This window comes from Haliotis cracherodii, unplaced genomic scaffold (assembly GCF_022045235.1).
Source record: "Haliotis cracherodii isolate W230 unplaced genomic scaffold, xgHalCrac1.p SCAF_2, whole genome shotgun sequence".
Taxonomy (NCBI): domain Eukaryota; kingdom Metazoa; phylum Mollusca; class Gastropoda; order Lepetellida; family Haliotidae; genus Haliotis; species Haliotis cracherodii.
Window position 1 is genome coordinate 15,369,455 of NW_027266275.1, and position 17,077 is coordinate 15,386,531.

The window sequence follows — 17,077 nt, forward strand, 5'->3', positions numbered from 1 at the left end:
CAGCCACGGCTGCATACTTATATTAAGGTGTGCCTACTTTATGTTGGCTTTCCATGTTGCTATGCTACACATCTTAAATGCATGTTATATATGCAAGCTCAGAATAATGGTAAAAACAACAGTTTGAAAGTACGCAGGCTGGTCAAAAAGTTCTAAGCCAGACTAAATTTCAAGTATGGGCCATAACAAAGTGAACTAGTCAATGTAGTACATTGTTTGAGTAGTTCATTGCAAGCTTATTTGGTCTTTGAGGCCATTTGTATATTAGTGTCACTGTGACAGCCAGTTGAACGTGATAGGGGTCCCAATGAACACAGATATGAAAAAGAATGAGTACCGAGCAGTCATCAATTGTTTTACTTTAGAAAACCTCTTTCTAACTGGATCTGAAAAGCTTCACTATCAATATGAGAAGTGTATTGAAAAGCAGGGAAATAAAATAAAATTGAAAACACTTTCACAATTGTTGTTTTTGTTTGTTAGGCTTAAGATTTTTTTACCAGACCTCAAATACAGCACTTTAATCATTAATAAATATATAATAAATAAATAAAATAAATGTGTACTGATAATAAATGAAGAAATGTTTTGATACATTTCTGGTCTCACAATTGTATTGATTTTCATTGTTAGTGATAGCACCCACTCACAGCAAAGCAGGAATTCAAACGTAAGGAATTAGTAGGAATTACCCAGGGTATTTGTATTTTGTCTGCATACCATCACAAGTCACTTTTCACTGTGCTTCATGGCAGTAACTTCATAATGAAGACTGATCAATCTTGCATTTGCATCTAGTCAACCCATGCCTTGACTTCCAACCTTGCAGTTTATTCTAAACCTGTTTCATCTATCTGTTCAAAACAACAAACAGACCCCCAACAACAACACACTGAACACTTTCATTTTTCGCTGTTCCTTGAACACCATACCTGATGGGGGAACAAAAATCTAGAACAAATCCAGAACAAAAATGTTCCAAACCATTAGTGACAATAAAAAGCCACCTTAACACATAGCTATACTCTAAAACATTTAAACACAAACAACATGGACGTCATGCAAAAACTTTGAATGTTTAATTTTGAAGCAGCATGAAGTTTAATATTAAACTGTTTTGATCTAGTAGTCACTGGCAACTAAACCCATCTTAACTTATCACAAAAGCAAACATGCTCACCTTATCAATCTTATTGGGGCAGTAACAGCTTACTGGAAATCTCCTAAGACCATCAACACCATGACAAGTGCACCAGTTGCGTAGCTTGGTTTCAATCAAGTACGGGGTAGGACCACCTTGACCTCTCACTGCTCCATATATTTGACACAAGTTATACAGCACCCCAAGCAGGAAGCAGTACAAGAATGATGGGCAGATGTGCTCTGGTTACCTCGTCAACACATTCTACCTGTCATCCATTGTCATGTACCTTTTGAAATTGTTAACACCACTTGGATCCGGGGGGGGGGGGGGGGAAGAGAAGAGCATCCCCGTTTAGGGTCCCTGAAATATAGTTTATAATCTACAAGGTTTAAATAAGACTTTCAAAACGGAACCCCCGTGTACTAAAAAAGACTTTAGTATTGAGGAGACCTCAAGTCTCTTCAGGGGTGGTCAGGTAGCCTAGTGGTTAAAGCGTTTGTTCCTCACGTTGAAGAGCCGGGTTCGATTCCCCAATGTGTGAAGCCCATTTCCTGCAGTGATATTGCTGGAATATTGCTTAAAGGCATAAAACCATACTCACTCACTCACTCACTCTCTCACTGCTACAGGTTGCTGGAGATGATCAGAAGGGATGAGATTTGAATTGGGGTGAATTTTTTACTAAATACATACTCCGGGGTCTGAGAGACTTTCCCCATTTTTTGAAAACAACAAAACATGTAAATATACTCTAAAACAACATGACTACCCACCACAAATTGGTTCACAAATTATTTCCTTTTATCCAGCATGTTTGATGTTAAGTGAAACCTCCTTTTCACAAAAAGCTGCATCTGTGCTTGAACGCTATTCTTCTCAATGAAATAGGTGCAGTGTTTAAACAAGGCTGGCATGGAATACTGGTTCATAATACACGGATGCTAACAGTGGAATTGCATGGATCTGGAGAAGGGTCTACTTGTTTGTCTGCATTAATACAATTTTTCATTCAATGGTGAAAAATATTTGAAGAAAATATCTTGTGCAATGTAAATATGACGCCATTGAACTAGCATGCGACAGAGGAACCATCTGTTCATCTCAACACCATCTTACATGCTTAAGTTACAAAAGAAACTTTGTTACCAAAGAGAAAGAAGAAATGCCATGCTTTAATCCCAGCATAACAGCTGCTTGTACCACACAGGTTTCACTTTATCAAAATACAGTATTATATGTTTTGAATACATTGAATTTCACTTCTTATTAAACTCACCAAGGCGTATCTACCTCTGTCTTTTATTTAAAGAAATGACACGACAACTTTTACTCCCTGTATCCACCCTCCCTCCCCCCGATATATTTGTGATTATGTAGCATAAAAGCATAAAGTAGTGTCCACATATTGTTAAAACAGTACAGGACGAAAACAAAATTTTAGACATTACCACTGACAGAGCAGTTGGCTCAAAAAGTAGCACAAATGTAAGCAAAAAACTTTGCAGGATATGAGCCTACTTCAAACCAAGGATCAGCAGATCCTGCCATTAAAGGGAGGTAATTCAGACAAATGCAGAAATGAATGTTCACTCTGTCATTACAAACGAATTGTTAAAGTACATAAACACAGACTTCCAGAGATCTAGAGACATGTCCCCGTATTTAACAGTATTGTGTAACATGTATTAAAAAGCAGATCGAGAGCATGGTGGTGTTGGTGGAGGTGGTTGTGCTGTTGTTGTTGGTGATGGTGGGTGTATCCCACCTATGTCAGGATGTTAACAAATCCACCCCAAGGGGAGAGGTCTGGCATACACATCTATGGGTCCACCAGTGAAATATAACAATAAATAATCATTATTAGCAGAGTGTGTCTCAATATCATAAATACCATATAATAGAAATACATACTTTTCAATCAATTATTTGATATTCACAATTCTGAAAAACAGGAGGGTAATTCTCTGAATAATCTGTGATTAAGGTGTAATTTCACTCAATGAAGTATTTAAGAAACTGCGTATGAATATAGTGTTTGAGTGAATTGTCCCATTTATCATATAGTGCCAATTATTTGCAGCCATGTTTGTCTAGATAATCACACATCAGAACAACCTTATCTAAACTTATTTGGAACATAAGTCAATAGTTTGAGCAAGCAAACATTGAACCTTTGAACAGAGATTAAAAGTAGCTCCAGGTTGTGACCTCATTTTCATATTTATTGATTGAGACACCAACTTTATCGCATCAATAACAATATCCATTTATATGATAAATTCCCTTCTGAAACAAATATCTGGTAGTTAGAAGAGAGACCCCTCCACTGGATCTAGCAGAAAAATATAACAACTTATCATACCTCCATATCAGAATGATGAGATCTGATCAGTCCACGTGATCTTGAAAAAAATTCCCACCTTGGAGGGAAATAAATTTCTCAGCGGGTAATAAATCCCTTAAAACCCACCATGAGCAAGTAAGGCTGCACATGAATTTCTGAGAGGCAGAATAAAACCCTTATACCCCACTTCAAAGCAAAAAGCTTCATGCTTTTTCCGTGTCAATGAAAGCCAAGTGACATAAGATAAGCTAACCTCTGCTCAATGATACAGCTGTTTTCTATAAATTTTGAATCTATTTTAATTCTTTTCAATGTGATATTAAAACATGTTGGTAAGATAAATTTGTTGTAGCAGGATCACGAGCGGTAAATGAGGTTTTATGCATACCTCGTTAGGTTTCATACCATTTGCGTCCCCCTTGTGGTACAAAACCTAACATGGGCACATAAAACCCCATATATCCCTCGTGATCCTGCTACAACTTATAATATTAATTTCTGATATAAATATCTCACACTAAGAATCAATGCTGTTCCTGTAGGATGAGGACAGCTATGATGTCAGAGTAGGACAGAGATTGTTTTGACTGCTGGGAGAGGTAGGATATATTCATTACAGCACACTGAATGGCACCCGGCTACATCAACAGTTCCACATGGCGTGGCATTATTCCACTGTCTGAGGGTCATAGCACTGTACATGAAACACAACACACTGAGTGGCGCCGGTGGGGACACAGACACTACATGCTTGCAATGTGGCCTCCCCATTACTCAATGCCCTGTCTATTTACAGCAGTTATTATGTAAGGATTACAGTGCCCCATTTACATTATTTACCATGGTTACAAATGTCTGGAAGCTGTACAGCACTGAAACAGTACCAGGTTACCGTTTTCCTAGCCATTGCACGACCAACTGAAACAATGCAGAATATACTCAATACTGCGAGGAACAATCTGTTGCTAAGGAATTAGGCCCTAACAAAAAGTGATGTGGTTCTCGTTACATTAACGGGCCTTAGTGCAAGGTGACAAAATATATTATTTCCCAGTGGTACTCATTGTGCCAAAACAAAAGCATGCATGAAAATATTAACCAAACACAGCAATTTTCCAACACAGTTGCAGGATGTTTAAATGGCCCACCTACCTAATTTTAAAATAGTGCAATCAGAAGCACAGCATTATTTGTGTTAGGTCTTTAAGCTAACACTCATAGCACAAGTACACATGTAAGTGAGGTGACATTCAAATGTCTATCTGTTCTAGTTTGAACTATTGCAGGCCTTACAGTTCAAGCCCACTGAGGTCACACCATCCCACAGTTTCAACATGAATACCCCACTCAGACAAAGTATACTGACTCCAAGCCGACCAGTCCTTGTTTTAGCCTCTTACTGGCTAGGCATGGTAACAACAAGTACATCTAGTAACTAGGGCTGAGAGTCCAATTTTACTACCCGGATACCCACCCTATAACCCGACCCTACCCGGGTACCCTCTGTAGATATTTAGAGATAGATACAAACTGTTCGATTTGGAAAAGTTTGACCGTAGCCCTGGCAAAATGTATTTCGATACACATGTAATACGATCTGGTCATGCATACACTGAAGTTTAGTGTATGAAGTCTTATTTTTATTCAAACATATAGAAGTCAGAAGGAATGCGTGTATAGTCAGAAAGAAATGGGAACATTAAGGACTTATAGTGTAACCATTGAGTTTTAGATAATTTTGTTATTAAACAATATATCACGTGACTAACCATGGGTCCGGGTAGTCCTGTGGGTACCAATGTCCTACTCAGGACCCACCCGACCCGAGTACCCGAGTTACCCGTCCCAGCCCTACTAGTAATGTCTTTTGGAATAATGCGGCTGGGTTTCGAACTACTGGCCTTCTGCTCTTCAAGCAGATGGTCTATTTACCAGCCCATGGAGGCGGTTGTCCACATGTAGAGTATCGAGTCTGTGGCAGGCAAACCAGTGGCCGAGTAACTGGATTTTGATCCACACAGACACATATGCATTGCTTTAATGCCATGTTAGACAGTATTTCAGTTCTGTCTTGACCTGTCAGTTTGATGTTGGAGGTGCGCCCAAAGTGGTGCAGGTCTTAGACATTTACCACTTTAGTGAAAGGGGCATGGGTACTGATAGGGTGCTGACAAACATATAATCAGGGCAAACTGGGATTCGAACCTACGGCCATTGGTTTCTGGGACACCTCAGGGAAACAATTTGACTCAATCATGACAGAAAGAATATCATAAGGAGCGAATGGTGTCTTATGCCAGTGTCAGTAACATCATAGCTCTACCATGGTACCTGTACATGATTAAGTCTCAACTTGACAAACAAGCATTTAACAGAATGAGAAATTATCAATGGCACTGGGGACATGCTGGCCAGATAATACAGATCTGATACTTGTTGGTTAAATCAATTGGTATTACAAGGAGAAACTAAATGACAATAGGAACAAATATCAAGCAAGTTAGTTTGGCTCACTACATACTTATATCTAACACACACCAGTGTCACTATGCCCTGAGTTAGGGACTATATATCCAGAGACCTCATCCTTCAAGACCTTCCTACCTTCAGCGTTCATGGTTAAAGTGATTGAGTAGAGAGAATGCTCATCTATTAAAACCCTGGCAGAAATGTCCATATCATAGATCTTCAAAAAACCTCCATCACAACTTCACAGAATCTAACACAAGCAAAAGACACATGGAACACAAGTAATGTAATGAATCAAACACTCTCAGTGATGCCAATATACCATGTACAAATACCTACCTCCCACTTGTATACAGATCGTTGCCCATGTCAACAACATGAAGTCTACCTCTTCAATGTCACTACCTCTCAGACAGTGTATGTTCCTCCTTCCAACTAGTACAAACCACGTCGTTCTTAATTGTAAGAAAGAAGTTGTTCATCCATAAATTCTTATCCTTGCTTAGTACAAACCATCCTCCCAAGTGTAAGATCATTGCAAATGTCCACAAGAGTTCTACCACTTTGGAAGCATCTACACCTTTCACCAAGAAGTATCACAACAACCCCTCAGCTCCATCTACACATCTGTAGCAGCAGCAGCGGCTCAGCTGATACAGTAGTAAGCATCCCCACCCCCCTCACACAAGTGCAAGTACAGCGCAATCCAGCCATGAGATATGGCAGCCAGACAGCTGATCCTGTAATAATCACAAACAGGTGTAGGAACAGATGTACCTGATTTGTTGATATGTTGTTGGAAGGAACTATGACAGTCATGACGGGTATGTGACCTGAGACTCACCCAACCCTTTCTGTTTCTCACTTTCCAACCCTGGTACTCATAACTGTGACCTTGATTCACCTTCACCTCACCCTGATACTCAACACCCACCCACCAACACCCCATCCTCCTGCTCCTTCCCCTGTCCACTGATGCTCACCCATCTCACTCTCACTCTCAATCACACCACATCACACCAAACACCTCTCCTTACTCACCACACCTCACCCTACACCACACCACACCTTACCCTACACCTCACCCTACATCACACCACACACCAAACAACACCACATTCTCATTCACACCACACCACACCCTACACCACACCACACCCTACACCACACCACACCACACCACACCCTACACCACATCACACCACACCACACCCTACACCTCACCACACCACACCACACCCTACACCTCACCACACCACACCACACCCTACACCACATCACACCACACCACACCCTACACCACACCCTACACCACACCACACCCTACACCACATCACACCACACCACACCCTACACCACACCACACCTTACCCTACACCTCACCCTACACCACACCACACACCAAACAACACCACATTCTCATTCACACCACACCACACCCTACACCACACCCTACACCACACCACACCACACCACACCACACCCTACACCACATCACACCACACCACACCCTACACCTCACCACACCCTACACCACATCACACCACACCACACCCTACACCACACCCTACACCACACCACACCCTACACCACATCACACCACACCACACCCTACACCACATCACACCACACCACACCCTACACCACACCACACCACACCCTACACCTCACCCTATACCACACCACACACCAAACAACACCACACTCTCATTTACCTCACCACACCTCACCACATCACACCTCAACTTTCTCTCATTCACACCACACCACATAATACCACCACCTCACACCATACCACCACATAATACCACAACACAACACAACACAACACAACACAACACAACACCACACTCTCATTCACACCACACCACTCTCTGATTTACCTCACCACACCACACCACATCCCACCTTTCTCTCATTCACACCACACCACATAATACCACCACACCACATAGCACCACACCACACCACACCACACCACACCTCACTCTAATTCACACCACACCACATAATACCACCACACCACACCACATCATACCACCACACCACACCACACCACACCACACCACACCACACCACACCACACCACAACACAACACAACACAACACAACACAACACAACACAATACAACACAACACAAACCTCTCACTTAATCATATTACACATATCCCTTACCCTAATACAAAGTGGCACTAGTCTACAACAACAATCACTTCATGACACCCTAAGTGTCAGGTCAACATATTGGCTACTTACTGCAATGGGTCTGTAACACTGTCATTCCTAACACCTTCTCACTACCAAAGAGGTACTGAAATAACCGATCCATAATTCCCACTTCTCAAAGATACAATGTGTTTTGTTTGTGTGTATCTCACATCTCCGTTCTCTGTCTGTCAGGTCCTAACTTAAAGATGTATAGTTAGTACAAGGATCCTGGTCTACAGCCACTGTATGTCCTGCTGGGCTTGACCTGCCAGCTGTTTCCCTGCCTCCTTCCCCTCATCTGGCTTCAGCATATGCTAGACTTCCCCAGTCCACCTATTTCTAGACTTGTACAAGTCTCTAAGGCAATACTTATTGGTTAAACACACTAAAAGTGATTTCTAGATAATATCATATTATACATTTATATACCGCAGGTATCCAGGTACAATTATCGGCTCAGATGTGGTTTTATTTGTTCCCCGACCTGTGAATCGGTTTGCATTCCAGTTATCATTCTCAACTCCCTTGGGAGTACACAACCCATGCCGCCTACAGGCGCAAGAGGGTTTTAACATCCACCTCACATATCAGGTATATTATATAAATAGTAAGGACAAGGACTGGCATCCTTAGACTGTCTGCTTAACTAGATTTGCCTATAAGGATGGACATATAATTGAGTATGGCCTTGGAGCAAGGCTAAGTTACTTCCTGCTCATATCTATGTGTATGAAGCCCCTGTTAACATTGGCTGTGATAAACATATGTCCTTGTGCATGTCCGCCTTGAGTCGATCAGAGAAACCTGCTGTTTAGCATTTCAAGATAATATTGAATCCCTGAGAAGATAATACGGTTTCTATTTCACACCAGGTGGCTGTACAACCAAAACCACCCAAAATCCTACCACAATCTTTGTTACCATTTATATTCATATCAATATCAGTCTTGTGTACGTCTCACTCTCATCCCGCACTCATCCCGCAAGCATCTCACACATCTTGCAACCATCTTGTACGTCTTTCACACATTTCACATGCATCTCACACACATCTTACACATATTTTGCACACGTCTCATTTCGAAATCATCTAATATTCATCTTTCACGCACATTTCACATGAAGCTCACACATGTCCAAACACATTTCACACACATTTTGCACACATATCTTTCACACGCATCCTTCACACCATCCTTCACACACAGCCTTCACACACAGCCTTCACACCCAGCCTTCACACCCAGCCTTCACACCCAGCCTTCACACGCAGCCTTCACACGCAGCCTTCACACACAGCCTTCACAAACAGCCTCCACACCCAGCCTTCACACCCAGCCTTCACACGCAGCCTTCACAAACAGCCTTCACAAACAGCCTTCACACGCAGCCTTCACACACAGCCTTCACACGCAGCCTTCACACGCAGCCTTCACACGCAGCCTTCACACAGCCTTCACACACAGCCTTCACAAACAGCCTTCACACGCAGCCTTCACACACAGCCTTCACACACAGCCTTCACACAGCCTTCACAAACAGCCTTCACAAACAGCCTTCACACGCAGCCTTCACACACATCCTTTTCACACAGCCTTCACACACATCCTTCACACGCAGCCTTCACACGCAGTCTTCACACGCAGCCTGCACCCGCCAACCTACAGCCTATTTCCCATTACATCCATTGCTCCACATCACATATTGCATCAGCAGCCCCTGTCTCTGCTATCCTGCTGTCTTGTTAGCAGGTATGCAGTTATTATTGCTACTGGAAACATGGGACTGAAGTGATGCATCTCAGAACCCTTCGCCCTAGACTTGCACAAGTCTCTAAGGCAATAATTATCTGTTTAAATCATAATTTCTGGATTATAATATATCATAATATAATAATAACTAGTTGTCCCTATAAGAGACTGGTTTCATTACTGTCCACATATCTAGACTTGCCTATTATAAGGATAGAATTACTATACACTAATGGGCTTACCATTCAGTACAGCCTTGGAGCAAGGCTACCTTCACCCGTGACAGGCCACATCTTACAACATGGAACAATCATTTTTACCAGAAATATCACATAAGTAATGCTAGAACCTTCATATTAGAAATATATCTTGAGAATCTAATTTCTTCAACAGCTAAGTATACTATGTTTACCATACAAACAAAATAGGAGACATTTCAACATATGTTAAAATAATTGTTTTCTCTGAATTTTGTTCTTATACATATTACTGAAACTGTATATACTCTAAAAATAACTAACTATTTGGCAGCTGACAAAAAGTCTCCAGTGGCAAGAGTTATCTCGAGTTACTTAAGAACTTCTATATCTGGTTCCATGAAAAAAAGTCAGGACGTTATTGCATCATCAACTATAATGTGAACCATTGAAATCCATTAAGCCCAATGCACCAAAACAAGTGTGTGTTTGCTGTGCATTTTTTCTGTTTATATCTCCAGGCCTCAGTCTGCAGTATTTGCTGAACACCCTTAAACTAGCAGTGATCTTATTTTGGGAGATAACCACAGTCAAACAAAATTATTTTTATTCAAAGCATTTTGCAGATTTTTAACCATAATAAAACAAGTACAAGTAACCTTCCTGAAATCTTAGGTTTTGAAAATGGCTTGGATTATGAAGAATAGAATTCACACATGAAACCTTATGGGGAATCAAACCCAGACCCTTGGCATGATGAGCCAAGGCTTTAACCACTTGGCTACCCTACCCCCTCTTTAACATGTTAATGTTAGTGTTAAACCACATAACCTCAGACAAAACACCCAATCACCATTTTCGGAAAAGGTGAAGTTTTAATACCACAGCCAAAAATTGTGACTATGTAAGCAGGAACCTAATAGCATTTAGTGATTAGAACTAAATGCCTTTATGTTAGGCTTGGCACAGTTGCTAATAATATTACAGCGAAATACCTTCATTCCGTGCGGCTACGTGCCGTTTTGCATGGTGCCATCGTCTCTGGCCTAGATCCGCTCTTGGCACGTCCGGTAAAGGAGCGTTTGTTTATATTTTCTATGACCTGTTGTAGCGTGACATCAGCTCACGCAGCACTTGCTCTCCAGCTTTCAGCCGTACAACACATAGTTATATTCGCGCATTCATCTAGAGTTCGTTGCAATTACCATTAAGAATGCCACCAAAAAGACGGGCCGCCTTAAATCACCGCCTCGTAAGGAGCGGGAAAATTGCCAGGAGGGAACCAAGTGTCCGGCAAGCGACATCGGCTACTGGTAAGTCACGGAGATCAGCTAGATCTCCATTGCACGGACCCCCCTTGCCAAGTGTACAAATAGCTGCTAACTTGCTAGTTGAAGCAGATGATTCGGACAATTCAAACGTTCTCCCGCGAGTCGATCACGGAGACATCGAAGAGCCCCAACAAGTGGTGTCGCCCGTTCCGTCGATGCTAGCTATATCGAGCCAACTCAACAGCATACTGGATATGCTAGGCAAACGGATGGCCCAAGATACTTCTCGGAGCTTTACTGGCATGCGAGGGGTAAGTACAAATGATCTGGGGGTAACGGGGTCGGTGGTATCAAGAAATCCCGATGTGTTGTCATTTAGCAGTGCACACTCGGGCGAGCCGGGAGTTTCCCGTGACGTCACACCACGTGCAGAGTCAGGAGCGGGGTCAACCAATCAGGGAACAGGGGATTCCCTGACCTTCCAGGCGGATGCTATCAGCGCTCACGTCCGTCAAGTTGTACGGGAGAGAGTATGGAGAGGGGAGTTTGTGGAGTTGACTACATTGTTGCCAGGCGCACAGTCGCATGACGATGACGATGCATTTAAGATGCAGATGGATTCGTCGGGTAATCTGCGATTCTCGCCGACCAAGCCGGCTAACGCCAGGGCATTAAGCATAGGCCAATGGACGTCAGCTTTCCACATATATATGAGCATTTACGTGGTGAAACATTTTTGTCAGTCCACCATACAGGGCATGTTGGCATACATGGAAACAATCCGTAATGCCGCAGTCCGCTCCGGGGGTTTTGGCTGGTCAAACTACGACCAGCAATTCCGACACCGTATGGCACGAGACCCAATTCGGGAGTGGGGCAAGATAGACGGTGAATTGTGGTTGAAGCACATGACACCGACTATGTCCCGTGTTCAAGAAAATAAGACTGAACGCTTTACAGTGCCTTTCAGCAGGGGCCGTGACTTTACAGTCAACGCATGCTGGGACTACAACAGGTCAAGGTGCGCCAGGCCAGAATGCAAGTTTATTCATAAATGTTCCAATTGTGGCGAGCAACATCCCGCCTATTCTTGCTTTCGCGCAAAGGGGGGTCGTAGACCCTCCAAACAACTTAACTCCACACAGGCGACCCATGCTAAAGGCACTGGCCCCAACTCCACTCATACTCACTAGATTAAAGCGACATTTGCAACTGTACAAGCATTCTAACCATGCCCATGCCATTTATTTATTACAAGGTTTGGAATCAGGTTTTCAACTGGAATATAGTGGGGCACGCCTAAGTCGTTGGTCTGAGAATCTACGCTCAGCCAGGGATCCCATTTTACAAGAGATAGTAGCTGCCAAATTGAAAAAGGAAGTACAATTAGGTAGGGTGGCAGGTCCTTTTGAAACGCCGCCCCTGCTGAACCTACAAGTTTCACCCATCGGTCTCGTACCCAAAAAGCAAACGGGTAAGAATCAGTCCTTGCTGGAGACAGACGATTTTCGTTTAATACACCACCTTTCTTATCCTCAAGGCAGATCAATCAACGACAACATAGACAGCGAAGCATGCTCCGTGTCATATGCACGGTTCGACGAGGCTGTCAGTATGGTACAGCAACTTGGTCCAAATGCTCTACTTGCAAAATTTGATGTGAAATCGGCTTTCAGGATTATGCCGGTACACCCTCAGGACTTTGAGTTGCTAGGCTTGTGCTTTCAAGGTAAATACTACTTTGATAAATGCTTGCCGTTTGGCTGTTCCATATCATGCTCAGTGTTTGAAAAATTCAGCACCTTTTTGCAATGGTGTGTCCAGCAAAAGTTGCCTAACGGCCAACTCATGCATTACCTTGATGATTTTCTCACAGGCGGAACTGCAGGAACGAAAGACTGTGGTGACAACCTTGATACATGTCTCAGTACTTTCCAGGAGCTGGGCGTACCCGTAGCACATGAGAAGACAGTAGGTCCAGCATCCTGCTTAACATTCCTAGGTCTTGAAATCGACACTGTCAGGATGCAGGTTAGAATACCACAGGAAAAGATTGTAAATATCAACGCCATCATACACGATATGCTGGCCTCAGGTAAGCACAAAGTGACCCGTAAAGCTTTGCAGTCTCTGGTGGGTAAGCTAAATTTCATGTGCCGGGCAATACCCATGGGTAGACCGTTTTGCCGCAGACTGATTGACGCCTATACAAAGGTAAGTCATCAAGCACACCGTGTTCGCATCACGCGGGGAGTTCGGGAGGACCTAGAGGTTTGGCTCGGGTTCTTGGGGGAATTTAACGGTGTGTCGGTTTTTCAGAATAAAGAGTGGGCTGACAATACAAGTCTACAGCTGTTTACTGACGCAGCCAGCACTGTGGGGTTCGGCGCATACTTTAACGGGAACTGGGCAAGCGGGCTCTGGCCCCGTGAGTGGGTGGAGGACGGTTCGACTCGTGACATGACACTGCTGGAGTTGTTTCCGATTGTGCTGTCAGTTTGTCTGTGGGGGACAGCCTTTGCTAACAGGAAAGTACTTTTCTTTTGTGATAACCAAGCGGTAGTGTCAATAATAAATAAACAGTCTTCAAAGGCACCCAGAATCATGTCACTGATTAGGCAGCTAGTGCTGCAGTGCCTCAAACACAACATTTTGTTCAAGGCCAGATATATAACAACACACGACAATATTATCGCAGATGCACTGTCGAGATTTCAGTGGGAACGATTCCGCAATGCAACTCCATCAGCCAATCTGCATCCCACACCACTTCCAGACAATCTCTGGCAGGGCTAACAATCGAGGCAGAGAGGCTCCTTCAGCGATCATTGGCGGCAAACACGTGGGCAACTTACCAGGCAGGAACCCAAGCATTGCAAGCATTCAGGGCATCACAAAACCTGGGAGATGTCTGGCCGGTTCCAATAGCTCATCTGGTACATTTCATTGCTCACCTGTCAGTGTCAGGACATGCACCGAGTACGGTAAGAACGTATATGGCCGGTATCTCAACGTACCATAGGCTACACAGCATGGAAGACCGCACCGGCCACTTTATTATTACTAAAATGATTACGGGGATGCAAAAGTGTCAGGGGAGGCAGGATCACAGAAAACCAATAACAATAGACCTGCTCAAAGTAATTGTAAACAATCTGCAATTTGTCTGCTCTTCTACCTATGAAGTAAGATTGTTCAAAGCAGTATATTGCTTGGCCTTCTTTGGTTTCTTTCGGGTGAGTGAACTCGTGCAAACCAAACTTTCTCAGCCAGGGTGCGCTTTCTTGGACCTAGAAGTCCAAGACACGACTAAGACAGTAACAGTCGCTCTAAGGCATTCAAAAACGGACAGGCACTCACATGGCATAGTTGTTTCCATTTCCGCCATACCTGGCCACAATCTGTGTCCAGTGGTTGCAGTTAAAGCATACCTAATAGTTCGATCACAGGGTCAGACTCAAGCTTTCGTACACTTTGATAAATCTCCCCTGACCAGGTATCAATTTCAGGCCGTGCTAAAAAGAGCACTGGCGCATAGCGGCATCTGCACAGCAGCATACTCTTCGCATTCCTTCAGGATTGGCGCAGCAACAACAGCAGCCGGTAACGGAGTGAGTTCAGATTTGATACAGCACTTTGGTAGGTGGGGGTCAGAATGTTATAAAAGCTATATACGCATACCTGCAAACATTTAAATCGCCAACCATACAAGAACGGTTTTCTTCCTATTGATTCATGTTTTCAGTATGGTTGATTGGGTCCAGCTTCCTGACCCGGGCGAGAGAGCACCTACAGGACAGTGACTTCGGTATTCCAGGGGGATGTCTCTGGTTGGCAAGGGGCGGCATGAGGTGGGAGGAGCTGACCGAGCTGATAGATGCCCAGGTCAAAGCAATGCAGACACCACCAAAGGCGGTGGTGATTCACCTTGGTTCGAACGACCTGGGAAAAGTAACCACGTGTCAGCTATATCATGAGATCAAGCTGGCACTCCTGAGGATACACCTCCTCCTACCTGGTGCGGTCATTCTGTGGTCAGACATGCTGCCACGAAGGTACTGGCATGTAGCCAGCCGTGCCCGGGACCTGGACGGGGCCAGGCAGAAGCTGAACAGACGAGTCGGGAACAGGGCCCGTGAGCTTGGGGGGATACGGGTTCCCCACACAGTGTTCAACCGGCAGGAGCAGCAACTGTACCTGCGTGACGGGGTTCATTTGTCACCGGCCGGACTTGATCTTTTCACACAAAATATTGGCAGCTCCCTTTCCGCGGTATGCTTGTAGGAAACATTTTCAGTATAGGATAACACGGTGGGTGTACATGAGCGCGAATGGTCGTGGTTGTGGGGAAGCACCTTGGTGCTTGTGGCGGGGTGCTGGTGGACTGCATTACAAGTTACATTTGGCGTCTTGGGATACATCCCAAATTATAAATTATTTAGGATAGGGTTACCCGCTTTACAGCAGGAACCAATTTATCCATTCTGCTTTACAGCAGATGGCTTAGCGTCCGCTTTACAGCGGATGGTCAGCTTGGCAACAATAGTTGCCCTCGCTCATGGTTTGGCAATGGTACTTGCCTGGCAGCGATAGCTGCATAGCAACATGGGTTGCTTGGCAACGGTAGTTGCAGGGCAGCGGGCGCTGCATTGGTAAGCAACATGGGTTGCTTGGCAACGGTAGTTGCAGGGCAGCAGGCGCTGCATTGGTAAGCAACATGGGTTGCTTGGCAACGGTTGTTGCAGGGCAGCGGTTGCTGCAGTTGGGGTTGCTTAACAGGGGTTAAGCTCATTGCCGTAGTCCACCAGTACCTCCACATCCGCGACCATTTCATCCAATAATATCTCTTGTCTTAATTTGAAGCTCCGCTATCATGCATGATGGCGGAGCCTGTCATAATGGAGCCATGTCCTTATATAATAGCATTTAGTGATTAGAACTAAATGCCTTTATGTTAGGCTTGGCACAGTTGCTAATAATATTACAGCGAAATACCTTCATTCCGTGCGGCTACGTGCCGTTTTGCATGGTGCCATCGTCTCTGGCCTAGATCCGCTCTTGGCACGTCCGGTAAAGGAGCGTTTGTTTATATTTTCTATGACCTGTTGTAGCGTGACATCAGCTCACGCAGCACTTGCTCTCCAGCTTTCAGCCGTACAACACATAGTTATATTCGCGCATTCATCTAGAGTTCGTTGCACCCACCCACCCACCCTGTTATCCTTAATTCCAAGTTATTCAAGCTTTGCAGTTGTCAATTGGTGGAATTTTACTGGAGCATAATGTTTGTATATAATGATGTTGTCATGAATAAAATGTTGCGGATGGGCGGGGTGCTGGTGGACTGCATTACAAGTTACATTTGGCGTCTTGGGATACATCCCAAATTATAAATTATTTAGGATAGGGTTACCCGCTTTACAGCAGGAACCAATTTATCCATTCTGCTTTACAGCAGATGGCTTAGCGTCCGCTTTACAGCGGATGGTCAGCTTGGCAACAATAGTTGCCCTCGCTCATGGTTTGGCAATGGTACTTGCCTGGCAGCGATAGCTGCATAGCAACATGGGTTGCTTGGCAACGGTAGTTGCAGGGCAGCGGGCGCTGCATTGGTAAGCAACATGGGTTGCTTGGCAACGGTAGTTGCAGGGCAGCAGGCGCTGCATTGGTAAGCAACATGGGTTGCTTGGCA

General features: G+C 44.1%; 1 protein-coding gene and 2 pseudogenes across 1 annotated transcript in view; 2 read left to right on the forward strand and 1 right to left on the reverse strand.

Annotated features, from left to right (window-relative positions):
• LOC139469858 (ras association domain-containing protein 2-like) overlaps positions 1–17,077 on the reverse strand; it is a 118,543-nt gene that overhangs the window by 21,356 nt on the left and 80,110 nt on the right. The window lies entirely within an intron of this gene.
• LOC139469859 (uncharacterized) lies at positions 11,060–12,771 on the forward strand (annotated as a pseudogene).
• On the forward strand, positions 13,247–15,306 carry LOC139469860 (integrase/recombinase xerD homolog; annotated as a pseudogene).